The sequence below is a fragment of the Macaca nemestrina genome, chromosome 9 (assembly GCF_043159975.1).
Source record: "Macaca nemestrina isolate mMacNem1 chromosome 9, mMacNem.hap1, whole genome shotgun sequence".
NCBI classification, from domain to species: domain Eukaryota; kingdom Metazoa; phylum Chordata; class Mammalia; order Primates; family Cercopithecidae; genus Macaca; species Macaca nemestrina.
Window position 1 is genome coordinate 127,238,198 of NC_092133.1, and position 15,712 is coordinate 127,253,909.

The window sequence follows — 15,712 nt, forward strand, 5'->3', positions numbered from 1 at the left end:
ATACAGGCATGCTGTACGAAATAATCACATCATGGAGAATGGAGTATCCATTCCCTCAAGCAAGGCACCTGTATTGTTATAATGTTTTTCCTTTAATAAATTCAGCTCTCAAATTTACTTCTAAAAAATTTTATAGCGGTTTTCTAATTGAAAACTAGGTTTCATTTGCTAGCAATAAAATTGCATATAGTTATTGATATGATTTCGCTGTGTCCCCACACAAATCTCATCTTGAATTGCAGCTCCCATTATCCCCATGTGTCGTGGGAGGGACCCGGTGGGAAGTAGCTAAATCATGGGTGGCAGGTTTTTCCCGTGCTGTTCTTGTGATAGTGAATAAGTCTCATGAGATCTGATGGTTTCATAAAGAGGGTTCCCCTGAACAAGCTTTCTTGCCTGCCACCATGTAAGATGTGCCTTTGCGGCCGGGCGCGGTGGCTCAAGCCTGTAATCCCAGCACTTTGGGAGGCTGAGATGGGCGGATCACGAGGTCAGGAGATCGAGAGACGATCCCGGCTAACACGGTGAAACCCCATCTCTACTAAAAAATACAAAAAAATAGCCGGGCGAGGTGGCGGGCGCCTGTAGTCCCAGCTACACAGGAGGCTGAGACAGGAGAATGGTGTAAACCCGGGAGGCGGAGCTTGCAGTGAGCTGAGATCCGGCCACTGCACTCCAGCCTGGGTGACAGAGCAAGACTCCGTCTCAAAAAAAAAAAAAAAAAGATGTGCCTTTGCTCCTACTCCACCTTCCACGGTGATTGTGAGGCTTCCCCAACCATGTGGAACTGTGAGTTCATTAAACCTCTTTTTCTTTATAAATTACCCAGTCTCGGGTATGTCTCTCTTAGCATTGTGAGAACAGACTAATATTAAACTGACAACTTGCATCTGTGTGCACATAGAATCTTCTTACAGAACATCTTTGGGAACCACTACTGGAAGGAAATGTTACATTTCAGGGGCTGAGGCTGGGTACGGGAAACAGAGCCAGTTGTCCATAGTGTTAATATTCATAGGGGCCTCAGATTTCATTTTACCTGTAAGGTTTTCTTACACCAGAAATTTTCAGCCTCAGCACTGTTGACGTTTTGGGCCAGATACGTCTGTGCTGATGGAGGCTGTCCTGTGCAGTGTGGCATGTTCAGTGGCATCCCTGGTCTCCTCCTGCTAGATGCCAATAGCACACCCCCACAGGCGCCCCTCGGTGTGACAGTCAACAACCAAAAATATCCCTAGACGTTGCCAGATATCCCCTGGCAGGGGCAGGACTGCACAGGTTATGACCCACTGTGTCTCACGTAAGTCATTATGTTGCTTTGATTCTTCTGGTGTCCTTGGGCCTAAACTGTTGCTTGGTTAAGTATGCAGATTGAAAAAACACTGCAAGGGAATTTTTTAGAGTCTCTCTGCACCTATTCTGGTGTCAGGACTGCCCAGTTTGCATCGTCGTTTGTTCAAAATGGAAAGAAGAGAGGGAGGAATTTTTTACAAAATGAAATTCACTACAATTTTTGAGACTTTTTAAAAACATTTTTGTACATATGCCAGTAACTCCCCTCCCCCCAAAATGGAAGCTCATCCTGGCCTCTCATGAGACCTGCTGAGGCCACATCTGGTTCCCCCACCGTAGAGGTGAGTTAGGTCCCCCCACTGACTGTCAGTTCCCAAAGAAATCTCATGGGTAAATGAAAGACCAGATCCTCCCTCCCCTCCTCACATGTTTTTTACTTATATGTAGATGTGATTCCTTTCAAGAAAACTCAGTGAGAAATTACTTCACTATCATCCACTATTGACATCAACAGCAGCCTACATTGTTTCGAGATACTTTAAGTGCATTTTCGCTTTTAACTTTCACAACACTTTAATGTTGCTGGTTAATATTGTTGATCCCTACTTTATGAGAAAAACTGAAGCTTAGATAGGTTAAATAACCTGCCCAAAGCCACACCACTGACATTGCGATTCTGATAAAGCAGAATATTTGAAGCAGTTTCCCTCAAAACAAATATTCACATTAATTATGAAACATAGCATGAATTCATAGGTAGCCTGTCAATAATTATGGTTATGAGTGTGTGGTATACTAATGTCATAATTTTTATTTAAATTTATAAACCTGTCAGCACCCTGCGATTGTTACTGGTTTGTTTTTTTAAGTACCTTGGATGAAAACTTGAAAGAAATAGACGAAAATAGAAGCAGAAGTTATGTTTAAGTGGGATACTTCTGCAGTTTTCTTTTGAACTCCCTTGTGAATTTCTAAATGGGTTGCAATATATTTTTACTTCTTTGGAAAATGAAATTTATAAGTTAAAAGTGAAGGGAGATATAGCTAACATAACTGCCAAAGTTGCTTTTTCTCTATAACTCTAGCTAAGAAATGACCATATTTTGTCCATGTGTCCGTATGTCTGGGCTCAGGAGTCTTTCAGAGTTGATTTGATGTACTGTTGAGCTGAGGGCCCTGTCCTGCCACCTCTTGTTCAAGGAAAGACACAAGACACTTCCTTAGGGAACCCAGTGAAGATACCTACTGATGGGAAGCAGGACAGTTGATTCGCTCCCTCTGTTTCTGTTTTAATGCTACACTGGGGTGAGATTAAGCCGTACCTCCCAAGAAAAAGAACAGGGAACCTGATGTATCTAGATTGGTTTACTCTGAGCCACAGCAGTTGTTCCTGTTGCCATCACAGAGGGGACATTGATGGTAGATCATGTCACCATCAGCTCTCCCTAGTGAAGACTCGTATCTGGAACCACATGGAGAAGACTGTGAGGTGAAAATATGCTACTGTCTGTCACATACTGCCAGGTAGATGCTTGCTGCTGGCAGAAGGCATAGAATAGTTTGTAAACTACATGAGTATTCTATCAAGTGGTATTATTCTTAAACAGGCTTTCATCTGTCTTTCCATTCATTTTTAATTTCTTAGCACTTCATAGTAGACGTGTTTTGAGTATTTTGGTCAGAATTATAAACATTGTCCTCTAAGGGAGTAATCATTCTCAATGAGGTGCTAAGTACCTGACGTTCAGTCCTCATAACTACTCTGTGAGGTAGCAGGTGGAATGCCCATTTTATTTTATTTATAAAAATCTGGGATACATGTGCAGAACGTGCCAGTTTGTTACATAGGTATACATGTGCCGTGGTGATGTGCCACACCTATCAACCCATCATCTAGGTTTTAAGCCCCGCATGCATTAGGTATTTGTACTAATGCTCTCCCTCCCCTTGCCCCCTACCCCACCACGGGCCCCGATGTGTGATGTTCCCCTCCCTGTGTCTATGTGTTCTCATCATTCAGCTCCCACTTATGAGTGATAACATGTGGTGTTTGGTTTTCTGTTTCTGTGTTAGTTTGCTGAGAATGATGGCTTCCAGCTTCATCCATGTCCCTGCAGAAGACTTTAACTCATTCTTTTTTATGGCTGCATATAGTATTCCATGGTGTGTATGTGCCCCATTTTCTTTATCCAGTCGATCATCAATGGGCATTTGGGTTGGTTCCAAGTCTTTGCTATTGTAAATAGTGCTGCATTAAAATATATGTGTGCATGTGTCTTTAGAGTAGAATGATTTCTAATCCTTTGGGTATATACCCAGTAATGGGATTGCTCAGTCAAATGGTATTTCTGGTTCTAGATCCTTGAGGAATCGCCACACTGACTTCCACAATGGTTGAACTAATTTACACTCCCACCAACAGTGTAAGAGTGTGCCTATTTCTTCACAGCCTTACCAGCACCTGTTGTTTCCTGATTTTTAAATAATTGCCATTGTAACTGGCATGAGATGGTATCTCATTGTGGTTCTGATTTGCATTCTCTAATGACCAGTGATCATGAGCTTTTTTTCATGTTTGTTGGCTGCATAAATGTCTTCTTTTGAGAAGTGTCTGTTCATATCCTTTGCCCACTTTTTGATAGGGTTGTTTTCTTCTTGTAAATTTACTTAAGTTCCTTGCAGATTCTACATAATAGACCTTTGTCAGATGGGTAGATCGCAAAAATTTTTCTCCCATTTGAAGGTTGCTTATTCACTCAGATGATAGTTTCTTTTGCTGTGCAGAAGCTCTTTGTTTGATTAGATCCCATTTGTCAGTTTTGTCTTCTGTTGCCATTGTTTTTGGTATTTTAGTCATGAAGTCTTTGTCCATGTCTATGTCCTGAATGGAATTGCCTAGGTTTTCTTCTAGGGATTTTATGGTTTTGGGTTTTACATTTAAGTCTGTAATCCATCTTGAGTTAATTTTTGTGTAAGGTGTAAGGAAGGGGTCTAGTTTGTTTTCTGCATATGGCTAGCCAGTTTTCCCAGCACTATTACTTAAATAGGGAATCGTTTCCCCATGGCTTTTTGTCAGGTTTGTCGAAGGTCAGATGGTTGTAGGTGTGTGGTGTTATTTCTGAAGTCTCTGTTTTGTTCCATTGGTCTATATATTTGTTTTGGTACCAGTACCATGCTGTTTGGTTACTGTAGCCTTGTAGTATAGTTTGAAGTCAGATAGCATGATCCCTCCAGCTTTGTTCTTTTTGTTTAGGATTATCTTGGCTGTATGGGCTCTTTTTTGGTTCCACATGAAATTTAAAGTAGTTTTATCTAACCCTACGAAGAACATCAATGGTAACTTAATGGGAATAGCATTGAATGTATAAATTACTTTGGGCAGTATGGCCATTTTCATGATACTGATTCTTCCCATCCATGAGCATGGAATGTTTTTCCATTTGTTTATGTCCTCTCTTATTTCCTTGAGCAGTGGTTTGTAGTTCTCCTTGAAGAGGTCCTTCACGTCCCTTGTAAGTTGGATTCCTAGGTATTTTATTCTCTTTGTAGCAATTGTGAATGGGAGTTCACTCATGATTTGGCTCTGCTTATCTATTATTAGTGTATAGGAATGCTTGTGATTTTTGCACATTGATTTTGTATCTTGAGACTTTGCTGAAGTCGCTTATCAGCTTAATGAGTTTTGGGGCTGAGACAATAAGGTTTTCTAAGTATACAATCATGTCATCTGCAAACAGAGACAATTTGACTTCCTCTCTTCCTAGTTGAATACTTTCTCTTACCTGATTGCCCTGGCCAGAGCTTCCAATACTATAGGAGTGGTGAGAGAGGGCATCTTTGTCCCAGTTTCAAAGGGAATGCCCATTCAGTATGATATTGGGTAGAGTTTGTCATAAACAGCTCTTTTTGAGATAATGTGCCATCAATACCTAGTTTATTGAGAGTTTTTAGCATGAAGTGATGTTGAATTTTATCAAAGTCCTTTTCTGCATCTATTGAAATAATCATGTGGTGTTTGTCCTTGATTCTGTTAATGTGATGGATTACTTTTATTGATTTGCGTATGCTAAACCACCCTTGCATCCCAGGGATGAAGCTGAATTGATTGTGGTGGTGGATAAGCTTTTTGATGTGCTGTTGGATTCAGTTTGCCAGTATTTTATTGAGGATTTTCACATCGATGTTCATCAGGAATATTGGCCTGAAATTTTCTTTTTTTGTTGTGTCTCTGCTAGGTTTTGGTATTAGGATGATGCTGGCCTCATAAAATGAGTTGAGGAGGAGTCCCTCTTTTTCTATTGTTTGGAATCATTTCAGAAGGAAAGGTAATTAGCTCTTTATATCTCTGGTAGAATTTGGTTGTGAATCCATCTGGTCCTGGGCTTTTTTTGGTTGGTAGGCTATTAATTACTGCTTCAATTTCAGAATTTGTTATTGGTCTCTTCAGAGATTTGGCTTCTTCCTGGTTTAGTCTTGGGAGGGGCTATGTGTCCAGGAATTTATCCATTTCTTCTAGATTCTCTAGTTTTAGTAGAGGTGTTTATAGTATTCTGATGGTAGTTTGTATTTCTGTGGGATCAGGGGTGATATCCCCTTTTTATTGTGTCTATTTGATTCTTCTCTTTTTCTTTATTAGTTTAGCTACTGGTCTATTTTGTTAATCTTTTCAAAAAACCAACTCCTGTGTTCATTGATTTTTTTTTTTTTTTTTGAAGGGTTTTTCATGTCTGTATCTCCTTCACTTCTGCTAGCTTTTGAATTTGTATGCTCTTAAAGCTTCTCTGGTTCTTTTCATTGTAACGTTAGGGTGTGGATTTCAGATCTTTCCAGCTTTCTGATGTGGGCATTTAGTGCTATAAATTTCCCTCTAAACACTGCTTTAGCTATGTCCCAGAGAGTCTGGTAACGTCGTCTCTTTGTTCTCATTGGTTTCAAAGAACTTATTTGTTTCTGCCTTAATTTCGTTATTTAACCAGGAATCATTCTGGAGCAGGTTCAGTTTCCATGTAGTTGTGCAGTTTTGAGTGTGTTTCTTAATCCCAAATTCTAATTTGATTGCACTGTGGTCTGAGAGACTGTTAAGATTACCATTCTTTTGCATGTGCTGAGGAGCCTTTTACTTCCAATTGTGTGGTTGATTTTAGAATAAGTGCCCTGTGGCACTGAGAAGAATGTATATTCTGTTCATTTGGAGGGAAAAGTTCTGTAAATGTCTATTAGGTGCACTTAATCCAGAACTGAGTTCAAGTCCTGAATATCCTTGTTAATTTTCTGTCTTGTTGATCTGTCTAGTATTGACAGTGGGGTGTTAAAGTCTCCCACTATTATTGTGTGGGAGTCTAAGTCTCTTTTTAGGTCTCTCAGAACTTGTTTTATGTGTCTGGGTGCTCCTGTATTGGGTGCTTATATATTTAGGATAGTTTGCTCTTCTTGTTGCATTGATCCCTTTATCATTATGTAATGTCCTTCTTTGTCTTTTTTGATCTTTTTTAAAGTCTGTTTTATCAGAGACTAGGATTGCAACTCTTGCTTTTTCTTTTTTTTTTTTTTTCTCTCTCTCTCTCCATTTGCTTGGTAAATATTCTTCCATCCCTTTATTTTGAATCTATGTGTGTCTTTGCATGTGAGATGGGTCTCCTGAATACAGCACACCAATGGGTCTTGACTTTTACCCACTTTGCCAGTCTGTGTTTTGTAACTGGGGCATTTAGCCTATTTACATTTCAGGTTAATATTGTTATGTGTCAATTTGATCCTGTCGTGATGCTAGCTGGTTATTTTGCACCTTAGTTGATGCAGTTTCTTCATAGTGTCCTTGGTCTTTATGTTTTGTTATATTTTTGCAGTGGCTGGTACCGGTTTTTCCTTTCCATATTTAGTGCTTCCTTCCAGAACTCTTGTAAGACAGGGAATGCCCATTTTAGATATGAGTAAAATGAGGCTCAGACCAGTTCAGTGGCTCTGCATGGTGATCTATTCCTTAGTGAGTCCTCTTGAATTTGGGGTAAGTCTATTTATTGTCTGTCATCTAAGGGAGCTTGGTTTTTGTCTTCTGGTGCATATCAAAAAGTGGCTGTTTCCTCTTTTAAAAGCTTATTTTTAATTTTTGTGGGTACATAGTAGGTGAGGCGTATGTATTTATGGGGAATATGAAATACCGTGGCTCAGGCATGCAATGTGTAATAATCACATCGTGGCATATTGGGTGTCTATCCTTTTGAGCATTTGTCCTTGTTACAAACAATCCAGTGATACTTATTTTTAAGTGTACAGTTATTGATTATAGTTCCCTTGTGGTGGGGGGACTATAGTGAATAATTTAATTATTCATCAAATACTAAGTCTTGCTCATTCTACTTTTTTTAACCATTAATCATCGCTACCTTCCCTCCCAGCCCCCCACTACACCGCCCAGCCTCCAGTAACCATCCTTCTACTCCCTATCTCTGTGAGTTCAAATGCTTTGATTTTTAGATCCCACAAGGTAGTGAGAACATGGACTAGCTGGTTCTTGATTTAACACCTACAACGTTTTCAGATTATTTTTGCTTGTTTACAGTTTTTGTATGTTATACCTACTTTGAAATTTAGATACTGGTGAATTAACTGCTAAGCACGATTATTTTCATTAAGTACAGGGGAGCTTTGCTTACCTACTTTGTACTTCTTGTTCCTAAATTGTAGGGTTATATAGCTCGTCTCAGCACTACCATTATTCCTTATCTATATTTTGAACTTTTTTTTTTTCTGGCCTTAATGCTATTGTCCACAATCCCTGTGAGTACCTCTGAATCCAGCCCAGTAGTTTTGCCTTGTAACCTCAAATTCCCAAGGAATACAGCCTGGTAAGAGATTGTTTCATGTATTTTTACAGCACAAGTGGTCTTCACATCCATCAGTAGTTAGTCTTCTGCACTCACCAAAAGCACGATGTCATGTCTGGGGGGAAAGAATTTTTTTTAAAGAGCTGTAGACATTTTAATAAAAGTTTCTTCTCAGCTTTTCTGTGATGCGTATCAAGAGGGAAGTATAGTAACAGAGAATATAGCATTACTGCAACATGCCTGTCTGAATACATTTCAGTTCATTGAGCTAGATTTCCCTGAAAAGGGAATGTTCCCAGCCAAGTCTGCCCTAAAATCATAACCAAGGTGGCAAGCCCAGATTCTTGATGTCTGCAGGTGTTGTTTTTGTAATATTTTATTCTCCAGCACAGTGGCAACCAGGATCAAAGCTAATAGTCTAATTAAAACGAAAGATGCCCAGGCTCAGATGGGGATGGGATGAAGCCCTACGCCCAGTTAGAGTGGTGAAGTCCACTAGTTGTTTCTGACCAAGGTGTCGACTCTTGGCGTGAACCCACACAGTCTCTGAACCATTGTGCTGGTCATGACCACTAAGGTGTGGCAGGAAGGTGCTCTCTGGAGACTCACAGCCTGCTTACAAGCAATTCCAGGAGCAGGAAGCACAGAGACATATGGAAATTCCACTCTCATGCTTAATATACAACATGTAAAATGAATTTTTCATATTGGCTTTTTTAAAAAATGGAAGAGTTCCAGCTTTGCCTCGCTGGTGTGCCTTTTGGAGTTAGTGTCCTTTAAAGCAGCCAGAGGGGGAATAACTGTAATGTAAGCAGAGTGGTGTTTGCAAGTGAGAGCTGGGGGAGAGGCGATGATGATTTTGGAAACATTATTCTGGGTATTGCATTGAACAAAGACTTATTACTGAAGGAAAAAATACCCAGAAATGCATTGTTAATGCTCTCTCGGATTTGGGCCTGGAGAACCATACTGTGAACTGAGTGGAAGATAAATAGGGAGGAAAATAGCAAATTAAGGGGACAAATAACCAGGGGGAAGAAGGCGGGGGGAAGGTTGCCTGCTGGCATCAGGAGAGGAGAACATATAACCAGTGTCTGATGCATTTCCTTAAGAATCAGTGTGTTTGCAAATTGCTCCATTGCATCTTAGCAGAATCTAATCTGGGTAACGAAGAGCTGACTAGCGAACATAGTTGGATGAATTCCCCAAGTACTCCTGAAATATAACAGAGCAAGGAACAGTATAATGAAAAGTAAGAGAGAGAGTAGCTAGAGGCTTAACTTATGATCAGTGTTCATTACAACAAATGACATTTTCACTGCAGAGTTACCATAAGATTATTGACTCTTACGTAATATGGTTCCCATCTGAATAGATTTGAGAACAGCTTAGCCTGTGAATGGGAGAGCTGCAGCCATCAGAGGACCGAAGATGTACTCAGTCCCCGTATTCACGTTTTCAATTAGTCCGAGGGAGCTGCCTGTTCAGGACCATGGACAGGGCAAAAAATAGTTTGCGCCTTCCTCCATGCAGCATGGTGGTGATTATCTTTGGCATTGACTGGCATGGTCATGTGTTATATTCAGTGAAAACCAGACTCAGAAAGTGACTAAACTTGTTGGTAGTTTCATATCCAAGGCCTCCTCCTTATGTTCTCTGCCATTTGCTATTTTCCTCAAGCATACATATTGCAACATTTGAAAAATATATATCTCTTTGGAAAGAAACTGTGTTTTCTCTAAAACTTTGGGCACACAACCATAAGGCATGTTGCAACTCTGTGGCTTCAACCACATTTGAATGGACAACCCCAGTTCTGAGTGTAGCGTGGCATTGCCTTGGTTTGCTGAGCACCTGTTCGATACCCGCTGAGCACTCTGTATTTCTGTTGTTTTGTCCTCCCAACAACCCTATGAGCTATGTGCTATTATTATCAGTCCTATTTTATTTATTTTTTTTTTTTGAGACGGAGTCTTGCTCTGCCTCCCAGGCTGGAGTACAGTGGCGCGAGCTCCACTCACCGCAAGCTCCGCCTCCCGGGTTCACGCCATTCTCCTGCCTCAGTCTCCCTTGTAGCTGGGACTACAGGCGCCTGCCACCGTGCCCGGCTATTTTTTTTTTTTTTTTTGTATTTTTAGTAGAGACGGGGTTTCACCGTGTTAGCCAGGATGGTCTCAATCTCCTGACCTCGTGATCCGCCCGTCTCGGCCTCCCAAAGTGCTGGGATTACAGGCTTGAGCCACCATGCCCGGCCATCAGTCCTATTTTACGGAGGAGAAAGCACTCTGAGAGAGGTTAGGTAACTTGTCCAAGGGTACCCAGCTGCCAGAAATCACTAATGAATTTCAAAGTCATTTCTACCAGTCTGCTGTACGTTGTAACTTCCACACAGGTGCTGAACATAAAGAGAGGTTCATTCATATTCATTCTCTCTCATTCTCTCTCACTCTCTGGAAAAGCAGCCTGGGTAGTAAGTCTGTCCAGAACCCTTGCTTTCAACCAGTATTCATGAGTCATGCCAGTCTTGCTTGCTGTGTATTTTAAAGTTAACTCTATACCGGTGTCTCCCATGAGAAAGGGTTTACTGTCACTGTTAGCTGGAGGTGCAGATGGCAGCCCGCAGTACATGGGAGTTACAAGCAGAGCAAGAGAACACAAAGAGGCCAGTGGGTCAGGGGCGGTCTTGTTGCAGGAAAGCAGCAAAGTGGTATTTGGAAACAAATCAACAGTTGTCAAAAGAATAATGAAGACATCTGTGGGAACTCAGTAGCAGCGTTTTTGGATCTCACCTTTTCTTTTCAGTTGTGTATTTCTAAATTTTATGAGAAAAAAATACCTCAACAAAGAATGGGGAAGTTAAAAAAATATAATTGGCCCTATTATAACCAGGGGATTTCCTGTTTGTTTCCTATTACTTCTAAGCAGCGTATTATCTTGTTTATAAAAGCCTGATTGGGACGTCCCTCTTCCTGGCCACTGCAGCCGGTTCTGGAGACTTCCCTGCAGCCCATCTTCCCTGGCAATGGGCCCAGAGGCTAGACGTAGTATGGCCACTCGAGAAGGAGCACAGCTGAGTGAGGAAGTCTGGCCCACCGTGGAAATGGCAAACTCTTGAACGCACCCAGCCTGTAGCCACTGCTGCTTGAGCCCCTAGGGAGGGCCTCATGGGTAATGCACTCTAGCCAGGCTGGGCACTGGGGACCTTTGGCTCTTAAAGCTGCTTTTATGTTTTCGTGCTTTGGGGAAAGAGAGGGACTGAATGTATTTTCTCCAACCAAGTAGCATTTAGGGGCTTCAGGAGTTAGTTATTCATCTTGGCCTAAAAACCTTTCCAGTATCACAACTATTACAAATAATTAAGGATATTAGGAAAATCTCTAGGTAAATGGGACTCTTGGTAACAGATTTCCTGTGTGTATCCTTCCTTACTCTAAACCAGCATGTCTAGCCTTTTTGGCACCAGGCACCAGTTTTGTACAAGACAGTTTTTCCATGGACCAGCAGGGTTGGGGGGAGATGGTTTGGGGATGCTTCAAGCACATTACATTATAGTGCACCTTATTTCTATTATTATTACGTTATAATATATAATGAAGTAATTATACGGTACACCATAGTACAGAATCAGTGGGAGCCCTGAGTTTATTTTTCTGTGACTAGACAGTCCCGTCTGGGGTTGATGGGAGACAGTAACAGATCATCAGGCATTAGCTTCTCGTAAGGAGTGTGGAACCTAGATCTCTCGCATGCGCGGCTCACAATAGGGTTCATCCTCCTGTGAGAATCTAATGCTGCCACTGATCTGAGAGGAGGCGGAGCTCAGGCAGTAAAATGAGCAGTGGGGAGTGGCTGTAAATAAAAACGAAGCTTTGCTTGCTCACCTGCCACTCACTTCCTACTGTAAGGCCCAGCTTCTAACAGGCTGCAGGTAGGTACCTGTCCACGGCCCAAGGGTTGGCCACCCCTGTTCTAAAGTATTAAAAGTAACCAAGTGCCAGGATCACAGGAGAGGGGCCATCAGCCTTTAAAATGTCTTTCATCTAAGTACAAAGAAGTGGCTCAACTCTACCATATTCAGCTTGTCTATATCAGCTGTGCAGTAGCATAGCCACCAACTGCAGGTGGCTGTTGAGCTGTTGAATTGTAGCTTGTCTGACAGACAGTGTGCTCTAACTCTACAGTATTCACCAGAGTTCAAAGACATAGTACTCAAAAAATCATTACATTTATGCAGTAAATTTACTAAATTATTCATCATCAAATTACAGATAACATAGATCAGGAATCATTTTTAAATTGATGACATGTTGAATTTATATTTTGGCTATATTGGGTTAAATAAAATATGCTATTAAAATTAATTCCATCCAGTCTTTTTTACTTTTTTTAATGCCACTACGAGAAAATTTAAAGCTACATTCATGGCTCAAATTATATTTTGGACAGTGCTATTCTGTAGAGATGTGTGGAATATGGAATGTCTCTCTGCAAATTGGATGTACTAATGTGTGTTTAAGAAGATTTTGGAAACAGCTTATGAGGAGAGAAATTAACTCACTCGAGGTATTCAGTGCAGCAAATACTAAATAAAAGAGGGCTTGTTTTACCTTTTTGGGGAGATACGTTGGATGGAAATATTCTTGGATGATCGTCGTTCAGGGACGAATACTTTTCCATGAGAATATTGTCAAGGTAGTAGGAGTCAATTGTTACGGAACATGGTTTGTGGACGTTTGAAAATAACTATGGTGCACACATTCCTTTGGAATGTTCCATCCAGTGTCATCATACGGGGCCTGGGAGGTGCTTCGCTTTGCAGACACCTGCTCCTCTGGCATCTCCACTCCACGCTTTTACTTCCACCTCGCTCTCACCAGCTGTATTTAGCATGCTCTAGCACCTTCCCAGAGGTGTTTTGTGGGTGAGATTCTTAGATGAAGCACTTGGAATTCTTGGATGCTAGGGGCTGTTGTGACAAGCTTCGGCTGTTCCCTCCCCGCCCACGGCCACAGTTTTGCTTGCAGCCTACGGGGCCTGTTGGGGGCATGAAGCGGCTAAGGCTCTCCCCTAGCCAGAGGCAGCTCCTGGAGGAGGCAGTGCCAGGGTCCCAGTCAGTTCCTTGCTGATGCATGGAATCTTCTCATAGATCATTTTTAACATCAACCTTAAACCACAGACATCTTTATTTTTAAGCTTTTTGCACTTGCAGACCATAAGTTTTTCTGAGCCTCTTAAAAATCTGACTTTAGGCTGGGCACCATGGCTCACACGTATAATCCCAGAAGGTCTGAGGAGGAGGTCTAAGGCCAAGGTAGGAGGATTGTTTGATGCCAGGAGTTCCATATTAGCCTGGGCAATATAGTAAGACCCTATCTCTACAAAATATTTAAAAATTGGCCAGACATAATGATGCGCACCTGTAGTCCCAGCACTTTGGGAGGCTGAGACAGGAGGATCTATTGAGCCCAGGAGTTTGAGGCTGCAGTGAGCTATGATCGTACCACAGCCAGGGCGACAGATCAAGACTCTGTCCCTCAACTAGGAGGAAATGGATGAAAATTATTAAGTCTGCTGACTCTACCCAGGGCTACAGGTATTTTTTTAAACTTTAAACTCTTCATTCTTTTTCACGATTTTTTTTTTTCCCCAAAAAACTCAGAAATGTGAAAGTGAAAAAAAAAAGAAGGATGGAGTTTAAAGTCTCATCTCCTGTTGCACTCTCGGAGATGCCTTCTCCATTAGCCCATTGCTGGGTGTTGACTTGCTCCTAAACACCACTTGACCCTTTCTGCACACCAGCATGTTCCCTTGCCCACAGAGCTGGGCTCCTCCCTGTCACTGGCCAGTAGCTCAAAGATAGGCATCCGGATGGAGGAGAATCACAGATGAACTTGAGATGCTGTGTTTGTGGCTAGTATTTGCCACTTCAAAGAGAACACGGCTTACATGGGGAAGTTTGTCTTTGCCAGGGAAGTGGAAAAAGGTACCAGATGCAGTTTCTCTGAGCTGCTTCTGCCTAAAGCCCACCTGGAGGATAAAGCACATGTACGTAGCTGGGTATTTTTTGGCATTGATTCCTAAGGATTTTAAAAATATCATTACTCTATTATGTTTTTGTTTTTAAATAGACACGGGGTATTACTGTTTCCCAGGCTGATCTTGAACTCCTAGGCTCAAAGGATCCTCCTGCCTCAGCCTCCCAAAGTGCTGGGATTACAGGCATGAGCCATTACACCTGGCCTGCTCCGTAAGTGGAACGTGATTCACCTTCCAGAAAATCCATGGGCGATGGAGGAGGGGAAAATAATACAATGGCTGTCTAAAGTCTCATGATAATGGCTGGGTGTGGTGGCTCACGCCTGTAATCCCAACACTTTGGGAGGCTGAGGCGGGTGGATGGCTTGAGTCTAAGAGTCTAACACTAGCATAGGAAACAAGGCAAAACTCCATCTCTACAAGAAATGCAAAAATTAGCTGGGTGTGTTGGCATGTGCCTGTAATCCCAGCTACTCAGGAGGCAGAGGTTGCAGTGAGCTGGTACCACTCCATTGCACTCCAGCCTGGGCAACAGAGCAAGACTCTAAGAAAAACTCATGATAATTATAGATTATCATGCCATAATCTAACCAGAGCACAGAAGGAATCTTAGAGGTACAAGCCTTACTTGTAGAGTTACCTGTAGAGTTTCATGTAACATGATTTGGTTAAGGGGTAAATATGTTAACATTAAAGTAATGTGCTCTACAGCGTTCCTGGGCAAAGCATGTAAGTTCCATTCAGATGCCCAACCCTGACCAGGTTGAATCCTCTGCCTGGAGTGCTCTATTTTAGTGAGGTCTGGCACATTCCAACAGAGCGCCTGCTCAGTGGGTGATATCTGCCGTGGATATGAGATGGGGAGTAGCAGTGCTCAGGCCAGATTGTTACCACCCCTGTTTAGATTCAGACGCCTCATTTTCTGTTTGGGGAAACACAAATCACCCTGCTAGGGGATGAATCCCAAAGCCTTCTGAATTCCGATTTACCATTCTTTGCCCTGTACTCTGAAACTTATAGGTCTGAACTTAGATTGAATGTGATGTCCAGCTTTCCACTGACGTGGTATATTAGTCCATTCTCACATTGCTATAAAGACATACCTGAGACTGGGTAATTGATATAGAAAAGAGGTTTAACCGGCTCCTGGTTCTGCAGGAGGTACAGGAAGCATGGCGACTTCTGCTTCTGGGGAGGTCTCAGGAAACTTAGAATCGTGGTGGAAGGCAAAGGGGGCAGGCACACCACATGGCAGAGCCAGAATGAAAGAGTGCAAGGGGGTCGATGCATGCTTTTCAACAACCAGATCTCGCGAGAACTCACTCACTATCACGAGAACAGCACCAAGGGGATAGTGCTGAACCATCCATGAGAAACCACCCCCATGATCCAACCACCTCCAACATTGAGGAGTATAATTCCACAGGAGATTTGCTGGGAACACAGACCCAAACTGTATCACATGGCCATGTGTCACCTGCTGTGGTGAAATCATCAGGTCACCTGGGCAGAGAGAAACTGAGAGGGAGGGATAGTGCCAAGAGCAGATGGCCAACAGC

The 15,712-nt window shown here is 42.1% G+C and overlaps 1 protein-coding gene and 1 long non-coding RNA gene across 3 annotated transcripts in view; one reads left to right on the top strand and one right to left on the bottom strand.

The window, feature by feature from the left end:
- Positions 1 to 15,712, top strand: part of LOC105488214 (Ras suppressor protein 1) — a 232,657-nt gene that overhangs the window by 204,314 nt on the left and 12,631 nt on the right. The gene's annotated exons all lie outside the window — the stretch shown is intronic.
- On the bottom strand, positions 8,140 to 14,015 carry LOC105488213 (uncharacterized). The gene is made up of 2 exons (XR_011608230.1): positions 12,725 to 14,015; positions 8,140 to 8,232 (listed from the first exon to the last, which is right to left on the bottom strand). It is a non-coding gene; the product is annotated as an uncharacterized lncRNA (long non-coding RNA).